The following is a 9,707-nucleotide window of genomic DNA, read 5'->3' on the forward strand; positions in this document are numbered from 1 at the left end:
GGAGAGTTACCTCTAAGAAAGTAACTCAAGAAAATCGTTGCCTATAAAGACTTTCAAGCGACTGGTCGTCGACACTTTTACGACCTGACCGTTCTTACCGTACATACTTAGAAAATCTAGTTTCTGCGTCCCAAAATTCTGTCAATCTCATGTTGTGAGTCCGTTGCAGATTACTATTTGTAAGTGGTTCTATTATTTCAAATATTAGGCACTCAGAAAAAAGTAGGCATTCGCATCCTAGAGGTACACACACTAGGGTTCGAAACCAGGTTGTATAAATCGAGTACTTTATAAATACGTACAAACAATCATCGTCTTTTATCAATCATAATCGAATCAATTTAATGAACCTTCGCATTAAACCTCACTTGGTTTCGTGAGTAAATATTGAATTTGAATATTGAATATTGAATATTGAACTTGATACTATCTTCCTACACATGAACTACCTAGTTAATAATGAGATCTATACCACATTTAACACTTATTGCTAAGCTGCAGTAACAAAATTTTAATTAATAGTGCAATTTGGTTACGTCCCAAAATGTTTGAGCTTAGTAATGAAATAGCTCGTTTATCGCGATAGCATGTGGGAAATTAAACAATCATTTGTGAATACTGACGTTTAATGGGCATTCTCATGACGTTAGTGGGATTAGTTTACTAGACAACGGCTAAAAAATTGTTTTCAAAAATTGCAATTGGTTGACAGAATAAAAGAATTAAAAAGTGACGCTTTTCAACCTTTTTATCTGAATCAGTAACGAACATTTAAAAAATGCATTTTGTAAATCTCGGTAAGTTATGCACATGCTGAAAATTTCATTCAAATCGGTTGACGCATAGTCAATATACAGCAATTCAGAAATGTAGAAATGATTTCAATGAAATTTTCAGCATGTATACAAGTTGCCGATATCTACAAAATGCATGTTTGCCAACGAATTAGCATGCCTGCGCGGTTGAGGCATGGAGCGCTTGGCTTCGTCGCTTATCCTCTCGCGTTATCATAGATCCCGTGCAACCAAACTTTGGCGAACAACCAAACTTCGGCAGCTCTGCTCTTCGCTCTTCCTCCTATGATCGCAGGCAGTGATCGAGATTGGTCGAAGACGATGACAATGGTCAACGACGGATAGTAACGAAACCGAGTGAGACGGTCATTTTTCCGTATACTGTCATTATTCCCTCTCACTCAGTCACGCAACTACCTGTCGTTAACCTTTCTCACCGTCTTCACTGCTTGCGATCATAGGAGGTACATCGGACAGCAGCCAAAGTGGTGATGTAAACACGCCGTGCCTTCTTCTCGTGGAAGTATGGTTGGTATTGGACCATGATTGAAGAAGGAATTATGTTTTCATTATTTATTAGCACAGCTCTATCACTTCAGAGAAGTGCACCTGAAAATGATTAGGAAATAAAGTTAGTTTTCCAGACACAGTAATTCTCATTAATATTTAGACATTTTGAGAAAAATAAATATTTTATACAAGTTGTAAAAAATTGCATTTGTTGCAAAATATGAGAATTACGAAAACGATCGACCTACTTCTAACAAACAATTTTTTTCAAAAGCCGTTATTTCCCTTATAATTTTTAATATTTCATAATTCAGAACTGTTAGCCAAAGGTCGAGTCATAGTGTTTGTCGAGTTTGTTATCTCCGCATGTTTTGTACAATTTGAAACGCTTTTCTTATTTATTATCTGCTACGGTCAATCCTTGGCACATTTCGTTTCTTTCAATATTATGGCCAGGCCTGACCATAAATACGAGTCGAAAAAAAACGCGATAACGGACACCATTTGGATTTTGTTGTTTCGGATTTTGATTATATGTGACTATGAACTTTTAGCGACTAGCGACTATGTTAGCCACTAGCTTTTAGCGACTATGAACTTATTTCGAAGGGATTATTAGAGACATTCACGTTCTCCTTTCTTTGAAATTTTGTTGCACCTATAATGCACCTAAAAACGTCGCAATTAACCAATCCGGGTATGCAATTTTGAAACTCGGGATCATACCGAGGTTACATTGTAACTACCTAAGCGACACTTCTGGCAGTCAGTTCTGAAATTGTGGAACATGAACTACGATGGAGAAAAAATGGCCTCACGCAAAAGTGTATTAGCTCTGATCGAACTATATTGAGTGCGTACTAATTTGTGAGATGGAACATTTCTTGCAATATTTTTGATCTTAACATTCGAATTGCAAAAAATCCTCCTCGTAAACATTGTTTGTAAGTGAAATGATGCCAATTGCATTACATATAATATTATTAGATTATAAGCAAACATTTCAAATAATTGAAAATATAGATTCAATTTTACAACGGAGGGGAGTCTGGAGTAAATCGATACATTTTTCACGTTTTGATTTATACAATCATTATTTGAGTTGATTACGTAATACAAATATGCTAAAATATACTTTGATCCTTCCTTTTTATATTTTGTGAAGAAGGATTTGGAAAACTACATACAACATAAATTATAAAATGTTTTCTAAGTGATTGAAAAATGTATCAATATAGCTGGCAAGTTCATTTCGCCTTGAGGGCAGGTTAATATTCATTTAATGCACCTTGATTGAATTTATAATAATTGTTTTTATGATTCAAAATATTTATAATCATTCAATTATGTTTATTATAACGCAATAGTAATTTAATTATGCCTATATGTAAATGAAACGATTTTACTTGAAATTAACTGACGTAGTGAACAATACAAAATTGTGTCTAATTTTTATTTCTATTTCTAAAATAGTTCCAGGCAAATGATACACAGAGCGTCTCCATTTTTGTTTTATAAACAATTATTATTTCTTTGTTTATTTAACTTGTTTTTGATGCCTTTTACTGTTACGATTATTTGCTTTAATTGTACGTTTAAGTATTTGTGTCATTACAAATTTTTTTAGTCTATTCAGTGCTCATTCTTCCTTCGTACATTTCTTTTTAGCTTTTTCTGTGACTTGATCTTCTCTGATACAATGTATTATATCAACGTGTTCCATAGAAAAGAAATGTTGATCATACAATCGGAATAATAAAATGTATGTTTACTTTCATATTAGCGGTCGAAGCTCTGTTTCGCTCATTAGCTCGGCTGCTTTGCGGCAGCTAATCTCGCCTCTCATTGCTCAGTATTTTTCTTTAATAACTCGTAATAAAAAGTTGCAGATTGTATTTGAGTTATGGCAAAAGTTACTTGAACTGACCTCAGGAACCCATCATTCCCGGAAATACCACAATTTTGAAACTCTCTATATAAAATACATTGAACTGAGTGAAAATAAAATTGTGACTAAGATTCTCGTCGCGGAATATTCCGTGAGCACCGCGTGGCTGCGATTTTAAAATGTCCATGGATCTTTAAAGCGCAGCAATTAGTGAGATTTTGATCATCGTGATAATCGTGTTTAATATTTTCCTTCGGTTCTTTCTTTTTTATTGGAGAGTAGTTTTTTGCGATTCAAAATCATATTTTCTAATAATAATTAATGCATGAACTTTTGTAACACAGAGGTTTGCGTCGACGAGAGCTAGGGTTAAATGAATCGCACGTGTTGTGTCCTTAAATATAACGCAACTTACTGTCTAATAGCCAAGAGCGACTTGTGTCTCATAACGGGGCCACACGGCCGAGGTAACAAAAATAATCTGTAGCTTGCAATAACCAAATAAAAATAAAAACGGTCTCTGCCTTGGGTTTATGATGAACGAGACTACCGTACTTCGCGTTAATCGCGTAAGCGAAAATAACAAATGAAATCGCATCTGCTTATTTTTCATCGATTTCCTCCGTGCATCTATACCTCGAGTCGTGGTTCACATGCGTGGCTGTCCGGAAAGCAGTATCTCCATGGCTCTCCCCATGACTGACAGGGCGGCGGGCCGCCACCGGCGTCGGATTCGGATTCGGAAGCTAAAATGAAACGAAAACCAACAGATGGCAGTTAAAATCGAATTTATTCGAGAGAAATTAGAGCGACTTTTATTTCTCAAGCAACGCAATGTCGGGCGTTTAGAAATGAACGCGCGTTTAGAAAACACGCCTAGACAGAAACTCTTGGCTGTGTCGTCGACGCTGCTCTCATTACAGCTCCAGGAGGGGAGGGTAAACGGTATGTATCAATCGAGGTGCCTCGGAGATGCAGAGCCGTGCCTTGCTGTGCCACCAATGAAAAATGGGTATAAGTGTAACATAATGGGTTTTGCAATACGAGTAGTAAAACAGACATCTGATGTGTCCAACATTGTTTATGCAGTAGGGCAGTATGCTCCAAAAGTGTTACGGAACTTGAATGCCCAAAGACAAAAGAAATAATTTAGTGAAGTGGGTTTGGTTACTGTTAGTAGCATCATTAGGGCTCAAGATCAATTTTGGCTGTCGGAAGCCCATATTTTAATGCCATGTTTACCGGTGGTCTAGTTAGTAGAGATTCATTCAGTGTCTGCTAATATTCTTTCCATCCAGGTGAATTTTATTTACACTGGCAATATTGATGTTATCAAAGACAATGTTTTAGAATTATTTGCAGCTGCTGTTATGGTAGAGATAGATAAAGTGGTAATGGGTTGCATTACATATTTAAGTCAACAATTCCACCCTTCAAATGCTCTTGGGATTTATAGGTGAGCTTAGAAACTATGAATCGAAAGTGTTAAAATGTTCACAAAATCTTCCTGTTGAACAGATTTGCTTAAGTATCATAAGAAGAGGAATTTTTGGATCTGCCGAAAGAATGTCTCGTTCGTTTACTCAGTAGCGATTATATTCATATCGATACGGAGTTTTAGGTGTGTATTTGTATGTGCAAGGAAAATACAAATAAAATCAATAATACTAATTATTATGAATACAAAAACTAATAATTTAAATAACTGTTATAGGTGATAGGTCTTCCAGGCTGCGTATAGCTGGATTATACTAGTATATCGATGCGTAGATGTTATGTCTTCGAGTGTAAAGATGCGATTCTGATTATCGCATTAAGATCAATACAAAAAGATTTAGCATCGAACCAAGGATGTCTTGGGCCCCCTCATGCACAACCTAGGGTTTGCGCTAAAAAAATATTTTAGTGGTCTGCGGCTCACAAAGAGAGCACATAGCGTAGAGTTGGGGAAAAGCTACTGAAAGTACTTATCAAATGTTTGAGAAATTTGATATATTCATGGAGTATTATCGTTTTCGAAGTTTATGAATTTTCAATTAATTACAACAATTGAAAGAAGTACCGATTAAATATTACCACTGGTTCCTTGAATTTCTAAGTATAATTATTTTCATAGAAGATAGAGTGAAGTAGCCCCAGTGAATAGAGGATGAATTCTGCCCCCCCCCCCCGTGACCATTACCTTGTCGTGGTGGGGGGGCTTTGTGCCCTAATGATCCTCAAGGCTGTGCCAGCGGGGAATTTATTCCCTGGTAGGTTCTACCTAGCTGGAGTGGCTTGAGGTGAGGGGCCTACTAAAGTCGGACACATACCGTAAATCTGTGGTCATGTTTTACAGGAACGAGGGTCGCGGCCGGGCCGCGAGGATGACAACCTCTCTAAAAAATCCCTAGCCGCAAGCAGTGTTGCGCGGTGAAGAGGGCGTAGCTGGAGTAAGCGCCAGCAATGGTTGGTGGGTGCACCAATCGTTAGCGGACAAGCCCGGGGTACCTGGCGAACCCCCGGGCGTATTAGCCTTCCCCGGGTATGGCGGCTCTACCCGGGGTGACCTCCTTTCCGACCACATTCGTGGGATCAAGTATGGATTCTTTTTCAAATATAATCGGGGAGGGAGGTAACGAGCGAGAGGGAGAGGCGTGCGAACCAATCGTGCGCCTAGAAAGATATGTAGAGCCGGTGTCGCGGAGGCATTCTGCCACACGCGGCACAAAGAGGTCTGCGGCGGGCCTTGGCGACTGCGATGGGGGGGGGGGGGATTCAGACTTCTCTGTCTCCTCTCACCATTCGACGCAGAGCGTCCCGGGCACCTCGTCCACGAGGAAACGAGGCCGGCCACCGACGACCGGTGAATACCTTGGCCTCCACAAGGCCAAACGCAAGCAGGCTGAGGCTGATAAAAGCCTCATCGCGGGCACCTTCGACCCGGTTGCCCCGAGGCCGAGGCCCGCGAGATCGAGCGACCCGCTTCCTGACGAAGTTGAAGTCGCTGCGGAGTTCCGAGGCCGTCCGACGCGGGACGTTGCGGTAGCGGTGATGGAGTGCCTGGGCGATGTGGCCAGAAAAATGCCAAATTGGCATCGTTCAGGAGGGAGCTGGTTCCGCGGGTGCGGGGCCCGCGATCGGCGGCACTCGTGCCGTCCGCTCCCCCTCTGCCGATGGACAGGAGGGGGGGAGGGTGGCAGTAGGGGAGGGGTTGTGGTCGCTAAGGCGACACAGATACAGCCCACTCAACCGCGGGCTGCCCCTACTGTTGTGCCGCACTCCACCACACCTCCAACTGAGGTGTGGTCAAAGGTAGTTGGCCGGAAGGCCAAAAGGGCGGCTGCCGTAGATAAACCTGCGGCAGCTGCCAAGGCTGCTTTGACCGGGAGGGCGGCGAGGCGGGTGGCACCGGCTGCTCCCAAAGGGGCTCCTCTTCCGCCGCGTCCGCCCCGCACGGCTGCCGTTACAATAACGGTACCGGCCGGCGGGGCGATGACTTACGCTGAGGCGATGACCACTGCCAGGTCCAAAGTAGACCTGGCAGAAATTGGCATCGCCTCATTGAAGCCCAGGAAAGCGGTGACGGGGGCGGTAATTTTGGAGGTCCCCGGAGCTGATGGGGCTGCTAAGGCCACTGCCCTTGCGGCAAAGATGGCTGACGCGCTGACGGGAACCGGCGTGAAGGTCGCGCGCCCAATAAAGAAGGCCGACCTTAGGGTGCACGGCCTGGTCGACTCGACCACGCCGGTGGAGGTTGCCACGGCTGTCGCCCGTGTGGGAGGGTGCGACCAGGGGGATGTGAGGACCGGCGAAATCCGGTCTTCCTCCGGTCACCCTCTGGGTCCAGTGCCCTGCTGCGGCCGCACGCAAAGTTGCGGTCGCGGGCAAAATCACGGTGGGCTGGACTCAGGCGACGGTGGAGGCCCTCAGCGCCCGGCCCTTGCAGTGCTATCGCTGCCTTGGCCTGGGCCACACTAGGCAACGGTGCACTGCGGCCGAGGATCGTTCCAACTGCTGCTTTGGGTGCGGCAGTCGGGACCACAAAGTGACCGGCTGTATGGCAAAGCCAAATTGCCCGCTTTGTGCGGGCGTAGGCAAGCCAGCCGGTCACCGCCTCGGTAGCCGGGCGTGCCCTGCCAGCGCGAGACGCGGCAGAGGGAGCAGGGGGAGAAAGACCACGGTGGCTAAGGCAGCGGCCACCGTGGCCAACAAACCGAAGGAGGCACCAAAAGATGCCATCGTCGCGCCCGCGGGGGCGGATGGGGCCAAAGAGACCCCAGACGTCACCGCTCCCGCGGCGGCGATGGATGTTGAGGCCTGCCCATAATGGGGCCCAAGGGCCCTATAATACAGGCCAACCTGAACCGCTCGGCCAGGGCACAGGACCTTCTTGTGCAATTCATGGTCGAGCGGGGTGCCGGGTTGGCCGTAGCGGCGGAGCCGTACAGGATTCCCGACCATCCACATTGGATGGGGGACCTGAGCGGCTCCGCCGTTATAATATGGGCAGGCCGGCCGGGGTCCCTGGTGTGCTCCGTTATCGAGCGCGGCCGGGGATACCTGACCGTTGACTGGGGCGGCACCGCGGTTGTGGCGATCTACGCACCTCCGAGATGGTCCCTCGAGGAATTTGAGCAGTATCTGGACGTGGTAGGGAGATGCGTCTCCCGCTGCCAGCCACGTCCTGTGCTGGTCCTGGGGGACTTCAACTCCAAGTCTTTAGCTTGGGGTTCCCCCAGGAGAGACCCGAGGGGCCGGGAGGTGCTTGATTGGGCGGCGGGACTCGAGCTCCGTCTTCTAAATACGGGCTCGGTCCATACGTGCGTGCGGTATAACGGGGGGTCCATCGTTGACCTGTCATGGGCAACGCCCCCGGCCGCGCGCCGTATTACGGGGTGGAAGGTGGCGGAGGAGGTCGAGACGCTGTCCGATCACAGGTACATTGTTCTCGGCCTCTCCGCCGCCCCATCGACGCCCCGACGTCGCCCCGCTGATGAGGGATCGCCTCAGCCGCGGTGGGCGCTGAAGCGCCTCGACCAGGACGCTCTGATGGCGGCAGCCCACGTCGTGGCCTGGCCGGCAACACCGGCCGGGCCAGTCGACGGGACAAGGGAGGCCCATTGGTTCCGGGGCGTAATGACGTCGATTTGCGACGTCGCCATGCCCCGGGCCAGGGTCTTCCCGTGGAAGGCGGTGTACTGGTGGTCGGGCGCGATACAGGGAGAAGGTGATCGCCCTGCAGCTGGCCATCAGGCAGGCAAAAAGCCAGGCCTGGCGCGACCTCCTAGGTACTCTAAACCGAGATTCGTGGGGGCGCCCATACAAAATGGCGATGGGACGGTTACGTCCCTGGGCGCCCCCTCTGACGGAGAGCCTGGATCCGGGGATGCTCGGGCGGGTCGTGGGCGCCTTATTTCCCGTTAGCGGGGAGGCGTCCCGGCCCGATCCTGAGCCAGGGGAAGAGGAGTGGTCCCCGGATGTGGAGGTCGCGCCGGAGGAAATGGCCGGGGTAGTCAAATGGCTCCGGGGCAAGAATACTGCCCCCGGGCTGGACGGTATCCCCGGCCGGGTCTGGTTGCTTGCCATGACCGTCCTGGGCGAGAGGCTAAGAAGCCTCTACTCCGGGCTCCTGAGGTCCGGGGTTTTCCCGGACCTCTGGAGGAGAAGTCGGATGGTCCTCTTAAGGAAGAATGGGAGGCCTGCGGATTCTCCCACCGCGTACCGGCCCATTTGTCTCCTGGACGAGGCGGGCAAGATCTTTGAGAAAATCATTGCTGCCCGCCTCGCCAGGCACCTGTCCCGTGTTTGCCCCGATCTGGCGGACTGCCAGTTCGGCTTCCGGGAGGGGCGATCGACGGTCGACGCAATCGACCTTCTAAAGTCCCTCTCGGACAATGCCGTGGCACGGGGCGGGGTGTGCTTGGCGGTGTCGATTGACATCGTCAATGCGTTTAACACCCTGCCCTGGTCCGCCATTAGGGAGGCCCTGGTCGAGCACCAGGTGCCTCCCGATCTGAGGCGGGTGATCGGGGCCTACCTGCGGGACAGGTGGGTGGAATACCCGGGCCGGTACGGGACGATTCGGAGGGAAGTGGACTGCGGGGTCCCACAGGGGTCCGTGTTAGGACCACTCCTGTGGGACCTGGGATATAACGCAGTCCTGGAGAAGGCCTTCCTGCCCGACGGTGCCACTCTTATCTGCTATGCAGATGACACGTTAGTGGTCACCGTCGGGGACACCTTCGAGAGGACCATCCGACGAGCGGAGGTTGCGGTGGCAGCCGTCGTCGCGAGGATCCACGATCTGGGGCCGAAGATGGCCCCGGAGAAGGCCGAGGCCGTCTGGTTTGGACGGCCTCGGTCGCGGCCACCGGCTGGATCGTGGATCTGGGTTGGAGGAGCCTGCGTCGAGGTGAAGTCCGAGATCAAGTATCTCGGACTGATCCTCGACAGCCACTGGAGGTTCGGAGCGCATTTCGGCCGCCTCGTCCCCCGAGTTGAGAGGGCGGCGGCTGCGTTAGGCCGCCTGTTGC

At 48.7% G+C, this 9,707-nt stretch overlaps 1 pseudogene; it reads left to right on the forward strand.

Moving 5' to 3' along the window:
- Window positions 1–4,043: 4,043 nt before the first annotated feature.
- Window positions 4,044–5,220, forward strand: LOC143260553 (actin-binding protein IPP-like; annotated as a pseudogene).
- Window positions 5,221–9,707: the final 4,487 nt, after the last annotated feature.

This window comes from Megalopta genalis, chromosome 14 (genome assembly GCF_051020955.1).
Source record: "Megalopta genalis isolate 19385.01 chromosome 14, iyMegGena1_principal, whole genome shotgun sequence".
NCBI classification, from domain to species: Eukaryota; Metazoa; Arthropoda; class Insecta; order Hymenoptera; family Halictidae; genus Megalopta; species Megalopta genalis.